At 39.4% G+C, this 16,132-nt stretch overlaps 1 pseudogene; it reads right to left on the bottom strand.

Moving 5' to 3' along the window:
* Positions 1-1,563: 1,563 nt before the first annotated feature.
* LOC132149683 (GTPase IMAP family member 8-like) lies at positions 1,564-15,511 on the bottom strand (annotated as a pseudogene).
* Positions 15,512-16,132: the final 621 nt, after the last annotated feature.

The following is a 16,132-nucleotide window of genomic DNA, read 5'->3' as shown; positions in this document are numbered from 1 at the left end:
TTAACATTTGTTTCTCCGAATAATGTTATATGAAGCACCATTACTTCAAACGAGTTATACTAGAAGCCTGCCCTCTGAGAAATCCTGAAAACGTTGTTATAAATTGAAGCAACACCTCCACCTCCACCTTTTCCTTTTAGACTCATTTTTATAACAGTGATCTTGGGGGGTGGACTCATTTAAAATAATGTAATCATCAGGTTTTAGCCAGGTTTCTGTCAAACAGAGTACATCTATATTATGATCAGTGATCATATTATTTACAAAAAGTGTTTTCATAGAAAGGGATCTGATATTCAATAAGCCAAGCTTTATCATTTGTTTATCCATATTTCTTCTGTTTTTTTATTTGTTGAACCTCAATTAAATTGTTAATCTTAACTTGGTTTGGACGTTTTTTGTATTTTCTAGTTTGGGGAACAGATACAGTCTCTATAGTGTGATATCTAGGTGAAAAAGTCTCTATGTGCTGAGAATTAACTGACCTCTGTGACGGGAGGCAGCTAGCAGACGGTCAGTTTAGCCAGTCTGTCTGCTTCCTGACCTGGGCCCCAGTTAGTCAAGTATAAACACTAAGACTATTTGCCATATTTCTAGAGAGAAGAGTGGCGCCACCCCAGGAGGGATGAAGACCATCTCTTTTAAACAGGTCAGGTCTGCCCCAAAAGCTCGTCCAATTGTCTATGAAACCTATGTTATTCTGTGGGCACTACTTAGACATCCAGCCATTGAGTGATGATAATCTGCTATGCATCTCATCACCACGGTAAGCAGGGAGGGGACCAGAGCATATTACAGTGTCTGACATCATGCTTGCAAGTTTTAGTGATCTCCGACTGGCGAAGTCGAACATCATTAGCGCCGGCATGAATAACAATCTTACTGTATTTACGTTTAGCATTAGCCAGCACTTTTAAATTTGCCAAGATGTCAGGAGCTCTGGCTCCCGGTAAACATTTGACTATGGTGGCTGGTGTCTCTATATTCACGTTCCGTACAATAGAATCACCAATAACTAGAGCACTCTCATCAGGTTTCTCAGTGGGTGCATCACTGAGTGGGGAGAACCTGTTTAATGTTTTGATCGGAACAGAAGAGCGGTGTTTTGACCCACGACTACGCTGCCTCACCGTCACCCAGTCGCCCTGCTGCAGGGGCTCTGTTTCCGGAACCGAACAATGTACAGGAATCCCTGAGCTAGACGCATCCAAAGCTGTATCTAGAGCCCTAACATTCTTACTGTTCTCAATTAAAGTTTGGATGCGTGTCTCTAATTCTGAAATCTTCTCTGTCAGCCTAACTATTTCCCTGGATTTATCACATGTGAATCCCTCATCAGCGACAGAGATAGATAAACTGTACATGTGGCAAGAGGTGCAAGTAACAATGACAGGAGAAGCCATTACTCACCGTGCTTGATGAAATATTCTTACTGCGGTTATTTGATGAACTTGTGAAAAACTGGAGAAAAAGGAGAGTAGAAAAGAAAACAGCGATAGGTTCGAATGAAAACGCTAATGACAAGCTAATGAGTGCTAAAGCTTTCCACACTTACTGTATGTTACTGACCTGTTGCCAATTAACCTAATAAGTTGTTAAATGTTCCTCTGGCTGTTTCTTTTTTAGAAACACTTACTCTTCCAGTTTTTCTTGCCCCGTCCCTGCTTTGAGATGTGTTTGCAGCTATCAAATTCAAAATTGCCTTTTTCCCCTTAAAATGGTACAGTTCCTCAGTCTAAACATTTGGTATGTTTTCTATGTTCTATTGTGAATAAACTTAGGGTTTATGAGATTTGCAAATCACTGCATTCTGTTTTTATTAACATTTGTGACCCTGTCTGTGAAATGCAGGCTAAAGTCTCAAACTCTAACTATGAGATAGCAAGCATCAAAGTTTGATTTCAACCATTCATTTCACTATGATTTCAATCTTTAAGAGGCATGATTTTATGTAGACAACAGTAAAACACAAAGAATAACTTTAACTGGGTCTTCACAGGCAGGGTCACTTTTTGCGCAGTGTCCCAGTTTGTTTGGAATTGGGGTCGTTCCTGAGCTCATCCTTCAGTTAGCTGTTGAGTTTGACATTTAGAGTGTGTGCTGGTAATCCAGCACACGAGGTCTTCAAAAGAACCAATAAAACTTCCAGCGGCTGCTCCGATAAACCCTTCGAACTGACTCCAGTCACGAGCTCGTTTTGCACTGCGTGGTAGTTGTTTTTCAGCTTCTTTTAAAGCTTCAGCTACTTCTTTCCAGTTTTATCAGTTATTCACACTCTGCTTGTTCTCGTGCTTCACGCTATATCTTCTCCTTAAGTTTTTGTTTTTCTTTCTTGTGCTTTTCCAAGTATTTTATGAAGTTCTTTTGTTGTTCTCCCAAAGCCTTTTTTTTTCTTTTATTTTCTTCTTCAAATAGTTTCTGGTTCTCCTCCAGTTTTCTCTGCAGCTCTTTCTGTAGATTTTCGTCTGTTTCTTTCTTGATCTCTTCTTCTCTCTTTTTGAATTCTTCCTCACTTTTTCTCAATTCTTCCTGCATTTCTTGTCTTTCTCTCTGATTTTCTTTCTTCATTTCTTCTTTTTCTGCTTCATACTTGGCTCTCAGCTCCTCTTCTTTTCTCTTGATCTCTTCTTCTCGCTCTTTCATGATTCTCTTTTGGTCTTCTCTGATGTTCTTCTCCACCTGCTGGAACATCTCATTGGTGTAGAAATTCCCTCCATTTGCTGCCACCATACAGTCAATCTTATCCAGCAGCTCAGAAACCTGCGTCTGATCTTTAGTGTCTTTGTTATTGAACACATGGTATCTGTGACCACACTGTTTGATGAGGTACTGTAAGCTATCATCACCTTCAATAAAATCTTCAATCCTTGTTCCTCTAAGATCATCTCCTCTGGTAAAGAGCACCATGGTGTACATTCTGGATTTGTCTCCAAACATCTCCTGGATCATCTTGACTGCATCTTTCTCCTCTTGAGTGAAGCGTCCCAGTTGAATCACCAGCAGAAACACATGTGGTCCAGGAGCTGCCATTGAGACGCACTTCACAATCTCTTTCCTGGTCTCAACATTATCGACTCCAGTATCAAACAGGCCTGGAGTGTCGATCACAGTTATCCGTCTTCTGTTGAATTCTGACGATTCTTTCTCACACTCTCTGGTCACGGAGCGTGAAGTCAGTTTCGATATAAAAGCTTCTCTTCTCAGTATTGTGTTTCCTGTTGCACTTTTCCCAACACCCATCTTTCCAAGAAGCACAATCCTCACAGCAACATAATTGTGTGATATACCTGGAAACAGAAAGAGAAGACCAATTACTGATATTAAACACGAAAGAAAAATCAAATCACATTTACTATTGCAACCATGTTTCGATTTTTCCATTTGTTTGTTACACTTGGCAATTCTAGGACAGGACCAACACCAGCAGATTACCTGCCAATGCATTTCCTTTGGGGGGGGGAGGGGGGGTCATGGTTAGAGAGTTTGACTCCTAACCCTAAGATTGTGGGTTTGAGTCTCGGGCCAGCAATACCATGAGAGAGGTAACCTTGAGCAAGGCACTGAACCCCCAACTGCTCCCTGGGCGCCGCAGCATAAATGACGCCCACTGCTCCGGGTGTGTGTTCACAGTGTATGTGTGTTCACTGCTGTGTGTCTGCACTTTGGATGGGTTAAATGCAGAGCACGAATTCTGAGTATGGGTCACCATACTTGGCTGTATGTCACGTTACTCACTCACTCGGATGACATTGAACCCCAAATCATCACAGACAGGGGAAACTTAACACTGGACTTCAAGCAGCTTGGGCTATGAGCTTCTCCACCCTTTCTGCAGACTCTAGGACCTTGGTTTCCAAATGAAATACAATACTTGCTCTCATCTGAAAAGAGGACTTTGGACGACTGCAACAGTCCAGTTCTTCTTCTCCTTAGCCCAGGTGTCTGTGGTTCAGCAAATTGTTTGTCACGTCTGTGTGTGGTGTCTCTTGATGCCTTAACCCCAGCCTCAGTTCATTCCTTGTGAAGTTCAATCAAATTCTTGGATCGATTTTGATTGACAATCCTCATAAGGCTGCAGTTTTCTTTTGGTTGGTTATGCATCTTTTACTTCCAAACTGTTAATATGCTTGGATACAGCACTCTGTGAAGAGCCAGCTTCTTTGGCAATTAATGTGTACTCATGAGAGGTAAGATTAGCAGCCTCTCTGCATGTTCTCTATGATATCCTGCAGCTAAAGTTCTGCGCTCGGGAATATAACATTTCTTTTGGTCGGCTTGGGTGCGATGTGTGCAGCTTGAACTATGAGGACAGTGCTGCACTGGAGTTTTCCACTTCGCTGTGTGTGATAAAATCAGCAGAATTGCTTTTAACCCTCTGGAGTCTAAAGGGGGTCGCACACCGGACGAGAAGCGCAGCGCCGCGTCGCATCGCGTCGCATCGCGCCACGTCTTTAAAATTCGAACACATTATTCTCTATGAGTGTACACACACCGGCGGCGCAGTTCGGCGTCTGTCCGCGGTGCCCAGCTACGACTCAGAACGCTGTTCGAATTTCTGCCGCGCCACAGAGCGCCATCTGCATAGTTTTATATTAAAAACATCATATTTGTTTCAAATCGTTGTTCATACATTACACCAAGATACCACTGCTGCAAAATAATACTTATATTAGTTGTACAGCTATGTTTAAAATGTAAACATATATAATTAAATGTATAATAAACGTAGTGCTTTTAATATTTTATTTTTCTCTTGAGACATTTTTACATACGCAAAATATTAAAGTATTGGCCTGTGTAACATTTGCCTGTCGTGATTACATTAATTGTTGTCGGCAGCCACCTAGTGGATTTACCAGGTCACAACCTCTATACACAACCGTCACAACACACTTCAGGTCATTTAAATAGCGGAGGAGCGGACCGCGATGGACGACGAAAAACTAATCAACGAAGTAGGAAAATACCCAGAGTTATATGCAACAAACCATAGATTTTTCAAAGACAACATAAGGAAGTCATCATCATGGAGGAAGATTGCCGATGTCATCGGTTTTTCAGGTAAGAATGTCTATTTTTCTATCTGAGGTAACGTTAAAATGTTCAGTGACAGTCGTTAGCAACAACTGTATGTAATTGTACTACAGTACAATCATAAAATAATGTACAGTACATACATTGTCTTAATTTCATAATGTCTTTAAAAATATCATTAATGTTTATCACAAACTGACAATTGTTATTTTAAGTAAACAAATACTCAAGTTGAATTAAGAAAAACTACCTCAACGGTAATATGATTATAATTAAATAAGCATACCTTATGCAAAGATTATGTAGCATCTTTGTTTTAATTAAGCAAACAAATCAATATTGGTAGTTACAGCATAAGAAAATGTTGAAATTGCTTATAATAATACAAAAACTTTTATAACTATTATAATAATACAAAACAATGCTAATAATTGATGATTGTTAATCTAGAATGCTAATGATAATCAGAGATTAAATTATGAGCTAAGAAGGAATACGATATCTAGGAAGTGATCAAATCTAATATCAATTAAATTATTAAGGTCAGTAAGGCCACACTATAGTGATCATTACACCATTTCATTCTGCCAAGACACATGTCCTTCAGAGTTGAAAAAAGAGCAGTATTTATCTCGAACAGTGTAGGCCTCCCTTGCACCACGAGGTCCACCAGCAGCAGAGATGCTCTCAATTGATCCAGCAATTGGAGCACTGGTATTTAGCCACCTCTCTACTTCCATTGGCTTGAGAAGAAAGTTGTGCAGGAGGCATGCTGACAAAATAAGGCTGTTTATTTTGTCAGGGTGTATGTTGTTCCTGCTATGCAGGATCCTCCAGCGAGATGACAAAATTCCAAAGGCATTTTCCACCACATTGCGCGCTCGAGACAATCGGTAGTTGAAGATGCGTTGTTGTTTGGATATGTCTCGACCAGGGTAAGGCCGCATCAGGTAGGTTTTTAATGGGAATGCTGCATCCCCAACAATGGTGAATGGCATGTTCCCCAGATGCTCTGCTCCTGGTAGCTGCTGATTATCTGGCACCTCCAGCTTTTTTGCATCCAATGCCTGTCCTATGGCTGAGCCAGCAAAGACACCCCCATCACTTGACCGTCCATACTCTCCAACATGGACTAGACGGAAGCGATACTCAGCATCGACCACAGCCAATAATACTACCGAGAATGTTTTTTTGTAATTGAAGTAAAGGCTGCCTGAATGAGGTGGTGCAAAGAGGAGGATGTGCTTCCCATCTATCGCTCCTATGCAGTTAGGGAAATTCCACCTAGATGAAAACTTCGAAGCAATATTCCTCCACTCCTGCTCAGTAGGTCTTGCTAGGTGTGTATCCATCATGCACCTGTTAATTGCAGCACATGTGTCCTTGATGGCTTTAGTCACTGTGCTCTCTCCCATACGGTAGTGGAAGGCAAGCGTTCTGACTGAATTTCCTGAGGCCAGATACCTGTAAAACAAACATTAATATAAACATTTCTATCTCTTCACAGAAAATCAGTGCAGGACAAGATGGAAGTCACTTCGAGACAACTACATCAAGTGGAAAAAAAGACAGCAGTTGCCAAGTGGCTCTGGAGCAGTGCGTCAAAAGGAATGGAAATATGCTGCTGCGATTTCCTACCTGAATGTATTTCTACAAAATAGAAGGTTAAATTTGTAGTCATTTGTAGTAATGCACTTTCAATTAACTTTGTAACAAAGTGCATATGACTAAAGTATGTCTTGAAGAAGACTTTTAAAGGGATTGTTTACCCAAAAATGTTAATTCTGCCATTAATCACTCACCCATTTAATTAAAAATATCTTAATTTGTGTTCTGAAGATGAGTGAATGATTTTTGTGAACTATCCCTTTAATGGTGGTAAAAAAAATTGTCCCTCTGTCTTTTCCCCAGTACAATCAGTAATGTGGATTTTGAAAACTTTATGGATGGGTCGATCCATGAAGGTGATTTAGACACACAAATTATATCAGAAGAGGAAAGCCCAGTACCAGAGACAGCAGGGACTGAAAGTGAAGAAGTTCAAGAACAGCCTCTGATCAGAGACCCAGAAAAAAAGAAGAAACGACTCAAAAAGTTCAAACACACAAATAAATGAAAAACTTATGGACTTTTTAGTAACACCAACAGTGCCACCAAAACAACATGATGAAACTGAGCTTTTCCTTCTAAGTCTAGCACCTCAAATGAGATCTCTGGGGAAAAGAGAACAAACCAGAGCGAAAATAGAGATGCTACGTATCCTGGATGACTTGGATGCACAGAGTCAGACACATCATGGGCTAGGTGTGCCTAGTTACCACACAGGACCACTGTTTGGTAGCTGGAATACTCCACATTAAAATTCAGCTTCCTCAACATATAATGTGCCATATTCATAGTTATAATTCAATGAGATGTAATATATTTATTTATTTACATACTTATAATTCAATGAGGTGTAATATATTTATTTATTTATATTCATAGTTATAATTCAATGATATTTATTAATTTATTTGTCTCTCTGTCTTTCTGTTTGTCTCTTTTGCATGTTTCGTTGGTTTATTGTTTGGAAATAGTTTCCTAATCCAGTTTTATGTTTTAGATTATATTATTGATACTGCTCCTGCAATTATTTTTATTAAAAGTATCCATGTGTACATTACTGTGTTACCTTGTCATATGGCTCACATGGTAAAGTCCATTTAATGAATTATTGTTTTGAATTTAATTCTTCTTTCTTCCAACAACATATTATTAAAGCGTAAATCAGATATCGTGGCCTATCGTAGGGAAGTCGTGGCCTAATGGTTAGAGAGTCGGACTCCCAATTGAAAGGTTGTGAGTTCGAGTCCCGGGCCGGCAGGAATTGTGGGAGGGGGGAGTGCATGTACAGTTCTCTCTCCACCCTCAATACCACGACTTAGGTGCCCTTGAGCAAGGCATTGAACCCCCAACTGCTCCCCGGGCGCCGCAGCATAAATGGCTGCCCACTGCTCCGGGTGTGTGCTCACAGTGTGTGTGTGTGTGTTCACTGCTCTGTGTGTGTGCATTTCGGATGGGTTAAATGCAGAGCACAAATTCTGAGTATGGGTCACCATACTTGGCTGAATGTCACTTCACTTTTTCACATATACAAATAGGTTAAATAGAAAATTGCTTACCTCAATGTCACTGCAAGTTTTTCCTTTGGCCCAATTGGTGTCCGGTAATTTATAGACATCCCTCTGATGTCAGGTCCAATAATTGACAGCAGGTCCTCCATTTGCTGTGTACTCATTCTGAAGTACTGCAGGTGCTTTTCCGGGCTCATCTGCAGCTCCTGAACAAGGTGGTGGTAAGCGCCATATTGTGTCCTTTTTTCATTTAGAGGATGTACCCAAATGCGCCTGACTCTTTTGTTTTTGTTTTGTATTCTTCGACGTAAAAGTAGCAGTGCAGTAGTTTTTTTGTTGTCAGACAAAATTTGATCTGTTTGGGAAGAACAGGAGAAATGGGGCATTCATTCAAAAACTTTAATATGTTAAATAAGTTAATTATTATTAAGATATTAAGATTATTATTTTGTATATTGTGAATTATATATAAGGGAATATCTTTATTACCAGAAAATTTAAAATATATATTAAAAAACCCAGATGTTATAAACTGAAACTTAAACTAAAATACAGTACATTTGTTTCATTGAAATAAAACATTACAAAGTGTTTGGTTACGTTTTCACTCAGGCTGGCTAACTAACGTTAGCGAAACAATATTGTAACAAAGTTGCCTAGACAACAGATACAACAAAACAACAGATATTATAACACAGATTCTTTTCATTAATTAACGTTCAAAACTCAGCTTTTATCAATTAAAATCATATATTTAGAATAATAATAATAGATGAAGTTAAAACTCACCCATCTTGCTGCGAAATTGAGCTCACGCATATAGAATGTGCGCGTCCGGTGTGCGATACCTCGAGTTGTCCTACATGTGGCGCGACGCGACGCGACGCTTCTCGTCCGGTGTGCGACCGCCTTAAGGGTATTTTTTGGGGCCTGGAGAAGTTTTGTCATGCCCTGACATTTGTGCTTTTTTCAGTTTCTTATACACATCTAAATGGCTAAAGTCTAGTCTTACTGTAATCAGCACAAACCTTGCTATAATAATATATGAGCAGCATGTATGTACATGATTGTGTTCTTAAGAGAAAAAAATGTCATGCGTGGTTGGTGAAAAACTAAAAATGTTAAATCGCTTGAATAAGGCCATAAAACACATACAGAACATTGGTTCCCGGGACTTTTGAGAACTGGAGCTTATGGCCTATAATTTTTCTTTCTAAATGATGTGAAAATCATCTTGTTTACTCACTCACAGAAAACAATATATTGATTTAAATTTTCTAATACACTTTTTGTTGGTAAAAGTCATATGCGAGTAGGCGTCAAATTTCATGAATATCATTGTGATTTACACCTGAGAAGACAAAGGCCTGCATAATGAGCTGTATAATGAGCTGCATAATGAGCTGTTCAGTCAGCTGTGCCACTGAGAGGGAAGAGTTACAAGAAAGAATGTGAGGACAAAATAAATCTATATAATTTTATGTTTGTAGTTTATTTAGAATATATTTAATTATCCAATAACATAATTTAATATCCACTTGCGAGTGCAGCTAAACTGTTTATTAGGAACAATCAAAGCTGACTTTGAAACTGAATTTCTTGAATCATTACTCCAGTCACAGAATCCTTCAGAAATCCTTTTAACAATCTTATTTTCTACAAATAAACAACAACAAAAAAATACAAAAACACATTTATTGTTATTATTATCATTACAATTATTATTATTATTATTAATATTGAAAAGAGCTGAGAATATTTCTTCAGTTTTTTTTTGGGGGGGGGTGAATTGAAAGAACAGCATTGTTTGTTACATTAGTTACAGTTACTATTTTGTTACATTTATATTATTTACATTAAGCTTTTGAATGGTATAGTATTGTATATTGTTATTGAAACTTCATAATGTTCCACTTGATTATACATTTAGTCAGGAACTATAATTTGGAAAAAGTCTTTGGAAAAAGTCTAACTAGTAAAATGTTTACACGTTATGTGAAAACTAGTAAAAGCATATAAATAAATAAAAAGACACTTACTCATGTTTATGATCTCTGCTGAATAAAGTGCTTCATTCTTTTTCTTCTGAGGAAATCTAAATCTCAAATCCTCAACCACATAACATCTTTTTGGGGTGAATTATGTCTTATTCCTCTCATTGCGAAGCAAACAGTAAAATAAAAGTCTTGATGCGCTGCTTTCTGTTGTGTGGGCGTATTCAAGCTGCGCGCTTCAGTGAAACATTAGAATCTGAATAGAGCGTTCAGAGTGGGGGCATGGTCAGATTAGAAGATAATGAAGGGAGATGTGAAAAACAGACATCGCGTTTTCATATGGATTACTTTATCACAGAATATTTGTTTTCCGTAGCACTTGCTTAGTTTAAAAGTAGACATGTCAGGCTTTCTATAGATATATCTCTCATGTCTTTTCGTTGAGTGCACACAGCTTTGTCGTTATTTTGTCTGTATACAAAAAAGTAGACCCTTTACAGATTTGATTGATGTATTGCTCTTATCTGTATGATCAAAACTGAAAGTGTAATTTAAGTTCTTTTCGGGGTTATCAGGAGAAAATGCCTCATAACGCGTATACGCGTTAATCGACTTCAGACGGTTAACAAACAATGTTTTGCCCACCACGGCTTACGCATCTGGGCAGATGCACAACTAGTCTGTTGACTCCTTGAACATTTACAAATGCATCGACACAGTTCTGGCCCCGTTGCAGCTCCAGTGCATTCATGAATTAAATTACCTGGATGACTGGCTGGTGTTCACACAATCGTAGACTCAAACACACTCTCATTGGGATTTTGTGCTGAATCATATAAGCAGCCTGAGCTTTGGTTTTAATCCACTCTCAGCAGATAACCTTTTTGGGAATAGACTAGGACTGTCGTGCGATGACAGCAAGATTGTCTCTCCAGTGCGTTCAGTCTCTCACATCATGCCTTCGCCACTTCAAAGCAGGTCGCTCAGTATGGTGAGTTTGTGCCTCAGACTTTGGGTCTAATGGCAGCAGCATCCCCTGTAATCCATCTGGGCTTACTTCACATGCACCCATTTCAAAAGTGGTGGAAGAAAAGCCGAAGGATTTCACCCTGTTGTTTCCCACATTGAACGATTTCGGTGACACAGAGGTGTATTATGACAATGAAACTTTGGATGTCAACAAAATTCCCTCAGACTGGAGTTCGATTGGGGGATTTGTTTTTGCCTTGAGACTGTCATGGCAGACGCATTGTTGACGGGTTGGGGAGCTGTTTGTCAATGATGCCCAGCTCACGAAGTCTGGATGGAGACAACGCGGCTGGCATATAAACAGATTGAAGTTGCTGGTGGTTTTTCTAGCTCTCCAAGAATCCAGAATACGGCTGAACAAAGTCGAGCAGCTGCAGTTGGTGGCTCCGTTGTGGCCCACTCAGCAGTGGTTTGCGGAACTGGTTAATCTGCTAGTGGGCTCTCCGTGGAGATTCCCCTCAGACAGGACTTACTGTTGCTAGCATGGGGAATGATTTCGCACCGAAGGCCAGACCTATGGAAGCTAGTGGGCGTGGCCTCTGAGCGGGGTGAGTTTATATGTCCCGGTCTCTCAGTTGGAACTACCGAGACTATAACAAAATTCTAGAGCAGCTTCTACGAGATGCTTATATGTCTTCAAATGAAAACTGTTTACTGCCTGGTGTGAAATTCGTAACATGGATCCAGTTTACTGACCTGTGGCTTCAGTACTGGAGTTTATTCGAGACCGTTTTTCAGATGGAGTAACACCAGCCACTCTTAAAGTGTACGTGGCAGCCATTTCAGCTAACCATGTATATATAGATGGTACTTCAGTGGGCCGTCATCCACTGATCGCTCGCTTTACGCAGAGGCCTTTCCACACTGCACGAGTTCCATTGTGGGATTTATCTATTGTATTGCAGGGTTTATCAGGACATCCGTTTGAGCCCTTGGAAACTGCAAAAAAAAATCCTACTCTAAGACATTTCTTCTTTTGGCTTTATCCTCCCTCAAGACAGTTGGGGATTTACAGGCTCTTTCGGTTTCGCCCTCATGCATGGACTTTCGTTTCCAGCAAGTAGTCTTGGAGGCTTTCTCCACTGCAGAGGTGAGTCTGACCAGCTGTTCTTCTGTTTTGAACATGAAAATAGAGGCCGTGGTGTCACAAAGCAATGCATGTCCCATTGGCTGGTGGAAGCTATATCTTCAGCCTATGAGACGCGCGGGCTTGCTTCGCCCTTGGGAATTAGAGCTCATTCCACGAGAGCAGTGGTTTCATCGCAAGCTTTTCTCAGTGGATCCTCAATAGATGATATTTGTGATGCGGCAGGATGGTCCTCACCAAGCATTTTTGTAAAGTTTATAGTCTTGAAGTGAGGACGGCTCACGGCTCCTGGGTTCACTCCGCTTGAGCAGATGCTTTCCTTAGATCTCAGCTATCTCAGGTACGTCAAGAGTGATGGTATAGGGTTCACGTATGGTTACGTCACCGCAGCATTAAAGTGACCTATGAAAGGGAACATCTTGGTTACATATGTAACCACAGTTGCCTGAATAGGGAAAGAGATGCTGTCCTGGCCATTCCGTACCTTCATAGCATTTCCTCAGTTCATGAAATCAGAGTGAAATAGCACGCTGCACCCAGGGATATAATATGCGTATGCATGCGTAGGGGGGTGCCAAGCTCTATTTGGCCAATGAAATTGGCGGGATGGTACAGGGCTTCAGACATTCATCACACCAAAGGTATTCCAACGCATTATCATCCCAAGGCGTCATATACTGACCCTCTTGACATTTCGTCAACATCCTACGCATATGGCACCCTCTAGCGTCAATATGAGACACAGATTATGGGTTAAAGTTAGGGTTAGGGTTAGGGTTAGACCGCTAGGAGGCGCCTTATGGCCCATTTTTATCTGCTTCTAATATTGACGCTAGAGGGTGCCATGTGCGTAGGATGTTGACGAAATGTCAAAAGGGTCAGTACATGACGCCTTGGGATGAGAACGGTCTGGGTATTCCCATACGGTGACGTCACCGCATCATCTCGTTCTGTATTCAGGGAACTATGGACACATTTGTAAACAAGATGTTTTCTGTTATTCTTCTAGAAAATATTCACAGAAAACAGTTACTTGTATATTACAAAATTAGGTAGATGTATATAACATTTTAATTCACAGGATCTTCATGAATTGAATAAAAACAAAGCAATGCACATTATTTATTCAGTTTTTTTTTCTTTTTATTTTGTTATGATAATTTTTCAAAGTGATGTGAATTAAAACAAATTTCCCAGGAAGACCTGATAACAATGTCAAACTCATACCTGCTGTTGACTGAGGTTTCATTAAAGATCTTCTCAGTTCCCCTATTTCAGCTCTGTGTTTGTTTCTCTCCAGTTCTACTCGAGCCTGAAGGTACATCTGAGTAGATGAAATATTAAGTAGACTACTTTTGCTACTAAAAAGTTTACGAAACATGTTCTTCTCTTGGATTATAAGAACCATGAGGTGGTTTTTTATCCTCGAGCTGAATATCCTCTGGATCTCTTCCATTTCTGCTTTGTCTTCATCAGTCAGTGGAGCATCAGGAACAATGAGGAGGAAAACATGAACTCCAGGATCACAGAGAGACACACAGCTGAGAGTCTGACGCATCACTTCCTCCTCTGAGAGACGAGTCAGAGCTGGAAGCTGCACCAGATTCATCAGATGAGCATGAAGCTCCACATGTTTCCACACACACTCTTTCTCTTTCAGGTGCAAGGGGGAAAGAAACTGCTTTTTTCCTCTTATGAGATTTGATACGGAGGCCTTCAGTCTTCCATCACTTCCACACAACACAACACACAGCTTCTGTTTCCTGCTCACATTTACACTTCCTTTAACAAAAACACCAAAAACAGGTTACTGCAACATTTTCAGATATGTTATATTAATGCTACAGCAGTTAAAAAACTTACTTGGTTCATAAACTTACTCTTTGATTGATCACGCTCATGTCTCAGATCTGGAGTACTAACTGTAATAAATGAGTGAAACATTAATAAAACAAATCTCAGTCTCAAACCTACGTATGATGCTGCCTACAATTACTATATTTAACCTTTATTCACTGTGCATGTATTTATGAAACATTGCATACGATTCAGTATGCAATGATGCATCCTAATTGAAACCATTGTCCATTACAGCATCTCATATGAGCGTCTTTGATCACATTTAAATTACTGAGAAAGATATATTTATATGAACTGCTTCTCTATTAAACAATCTGACCCTGATAAAGAAACCTGGTGTTTCTGAATCCACTAGAGAGTTTTGAGTAGCTCTGATCTATCATGCACAAATAAATCAATCAAATGGCTATACATAAAATGACTTGTCCTGAATTATACAGCTATATACTGTAGTCTAAGCATAAATCTCAATACTACTAACAATATTATGACAGAATCACTGTTTTTGGCAACCCACCCAAAACAGTTGAATGTTATATAAGTTTCTAGTATTCAGCAACATGGTGCTGAATATGTAATTACAAAAGTAGGAATACTTACAAAATGATAATTTTGGTATATTATGAAGATAACCTTTGGCTTCCTTTTTCTGTATATGAGTGTCTTGGATTTTTCCATTATCGTCTTCATCTGAATCTTCCTCTTCGGTTTGGAGTGAAACAAAAGATCTGCTGTGATCTTCATCGACTGATGATCCTTCTGCATCATGATACAGATACTCTTCACTGTTCTCTCCGAGGATCTTCTCTAATCGCTGCAGTATTATAGAGCTCCATTCCTCGTTTTTATGATCTAGCTGCAGATGTCCTCCTCCACATTCAGCAGTTAATCTTTGAATGAATTCATTAGCTTTCGTCTCTTCATCAGTCGTGATCACGATAGAGCGTTTAATAGCCTCTTCACTGAATCTGTCCAGCATATATTTCACTCTTGTCAGGTCCTCTTCGGTGAAGTCTTTATGCTGCAGTATGATTATGAACCCATGAGGTCCTGGATCAGACAGAAACACACACTCTCTCACTGTCTGTGTGATCTGATGATCTGAGATGTTCGTCTGGAGCAGCTGAGGACTGTTGATGATCATCAGGTGTCTGTCCTTCAGTATTCCTCCGACTCTCTCTACAACATCTGGAGCAGCTTCACTATCAAACGCTGCTCGTCCTAAGATGAAGTTTCCTACTCGACTGTTTTCTGACATGCTCGATCCCAGAAGAACAATCCTCAGATCACTCACTTAAACACACAAAACATGCGAGAGAAGGAATCCACAAATAGGCCTATCCTACTGGTGGACTATGTTTATATATATGGGTTCTTAGACTATGGGCATTTTTATATTCTTTGGTCATATTTTGACAAATAAATATAATTTTTGACAAATTCCTCTTTCTTTGTCAAACTGACAATAAAACCACCTTAAAAACTTTATTTATTTATTTATTTTTATAGGTGTCAAAATCACTGTTTTCTCCTTGTACACACCCAGACTTATAAACTTCAACAATGAAAATACAGTTAAATAATACTTATCTGCAACTATTAATGTACCTAAATTAAGCATTAGCAAAAAAAAAAAGAAAAAGAAAATGAAGACCACTATCATTATTACTTTTTACTGTATACAAAATATAGCTGTCGCACAATATTGGTGTCATTTATGGAAATGTTCAGGTCACATCAGAGCATATGTTGGAAATGAAGGGAATTAAAATTTTCCTCAACAACAGATGAAGAAAAATCTATGTAAATATTGCTTGATCAGTTAATATATTTATTGTACTTCATTTCCAAACATGCTGTAGCTTCAAGGGTGTTTTCAAAAAAGCTCAATATTTTACGTTAAATAAGACTCTTTTGCATACATGAAATGCTAAGTATAAATTCAAAGCTATTCAGTGAAGCTATCTTCCATTTTTTCACAAAATAAACTATAGATATGTCATTTCCACCAC

The sequence above is a fragment of the Carassius carassius genome, chromosome 9, assembly GCF_963082965.1.
Source record: "Carassius carassius chromosome 9, fCarCar2.1, whole genome shotgun sequence".
In the NCBI taxonomy this organism is placed as follows: Eukaryota; Metazoa; Chordata; class Actinopteri; order Cypriniformes; family Cyprinidae; genus Carassius; species Carassius carassius.
Note: the sequence above shows the minus strand (reverse complement) of the source record. Positions and strands in the feature narration are given on the sequence as shown.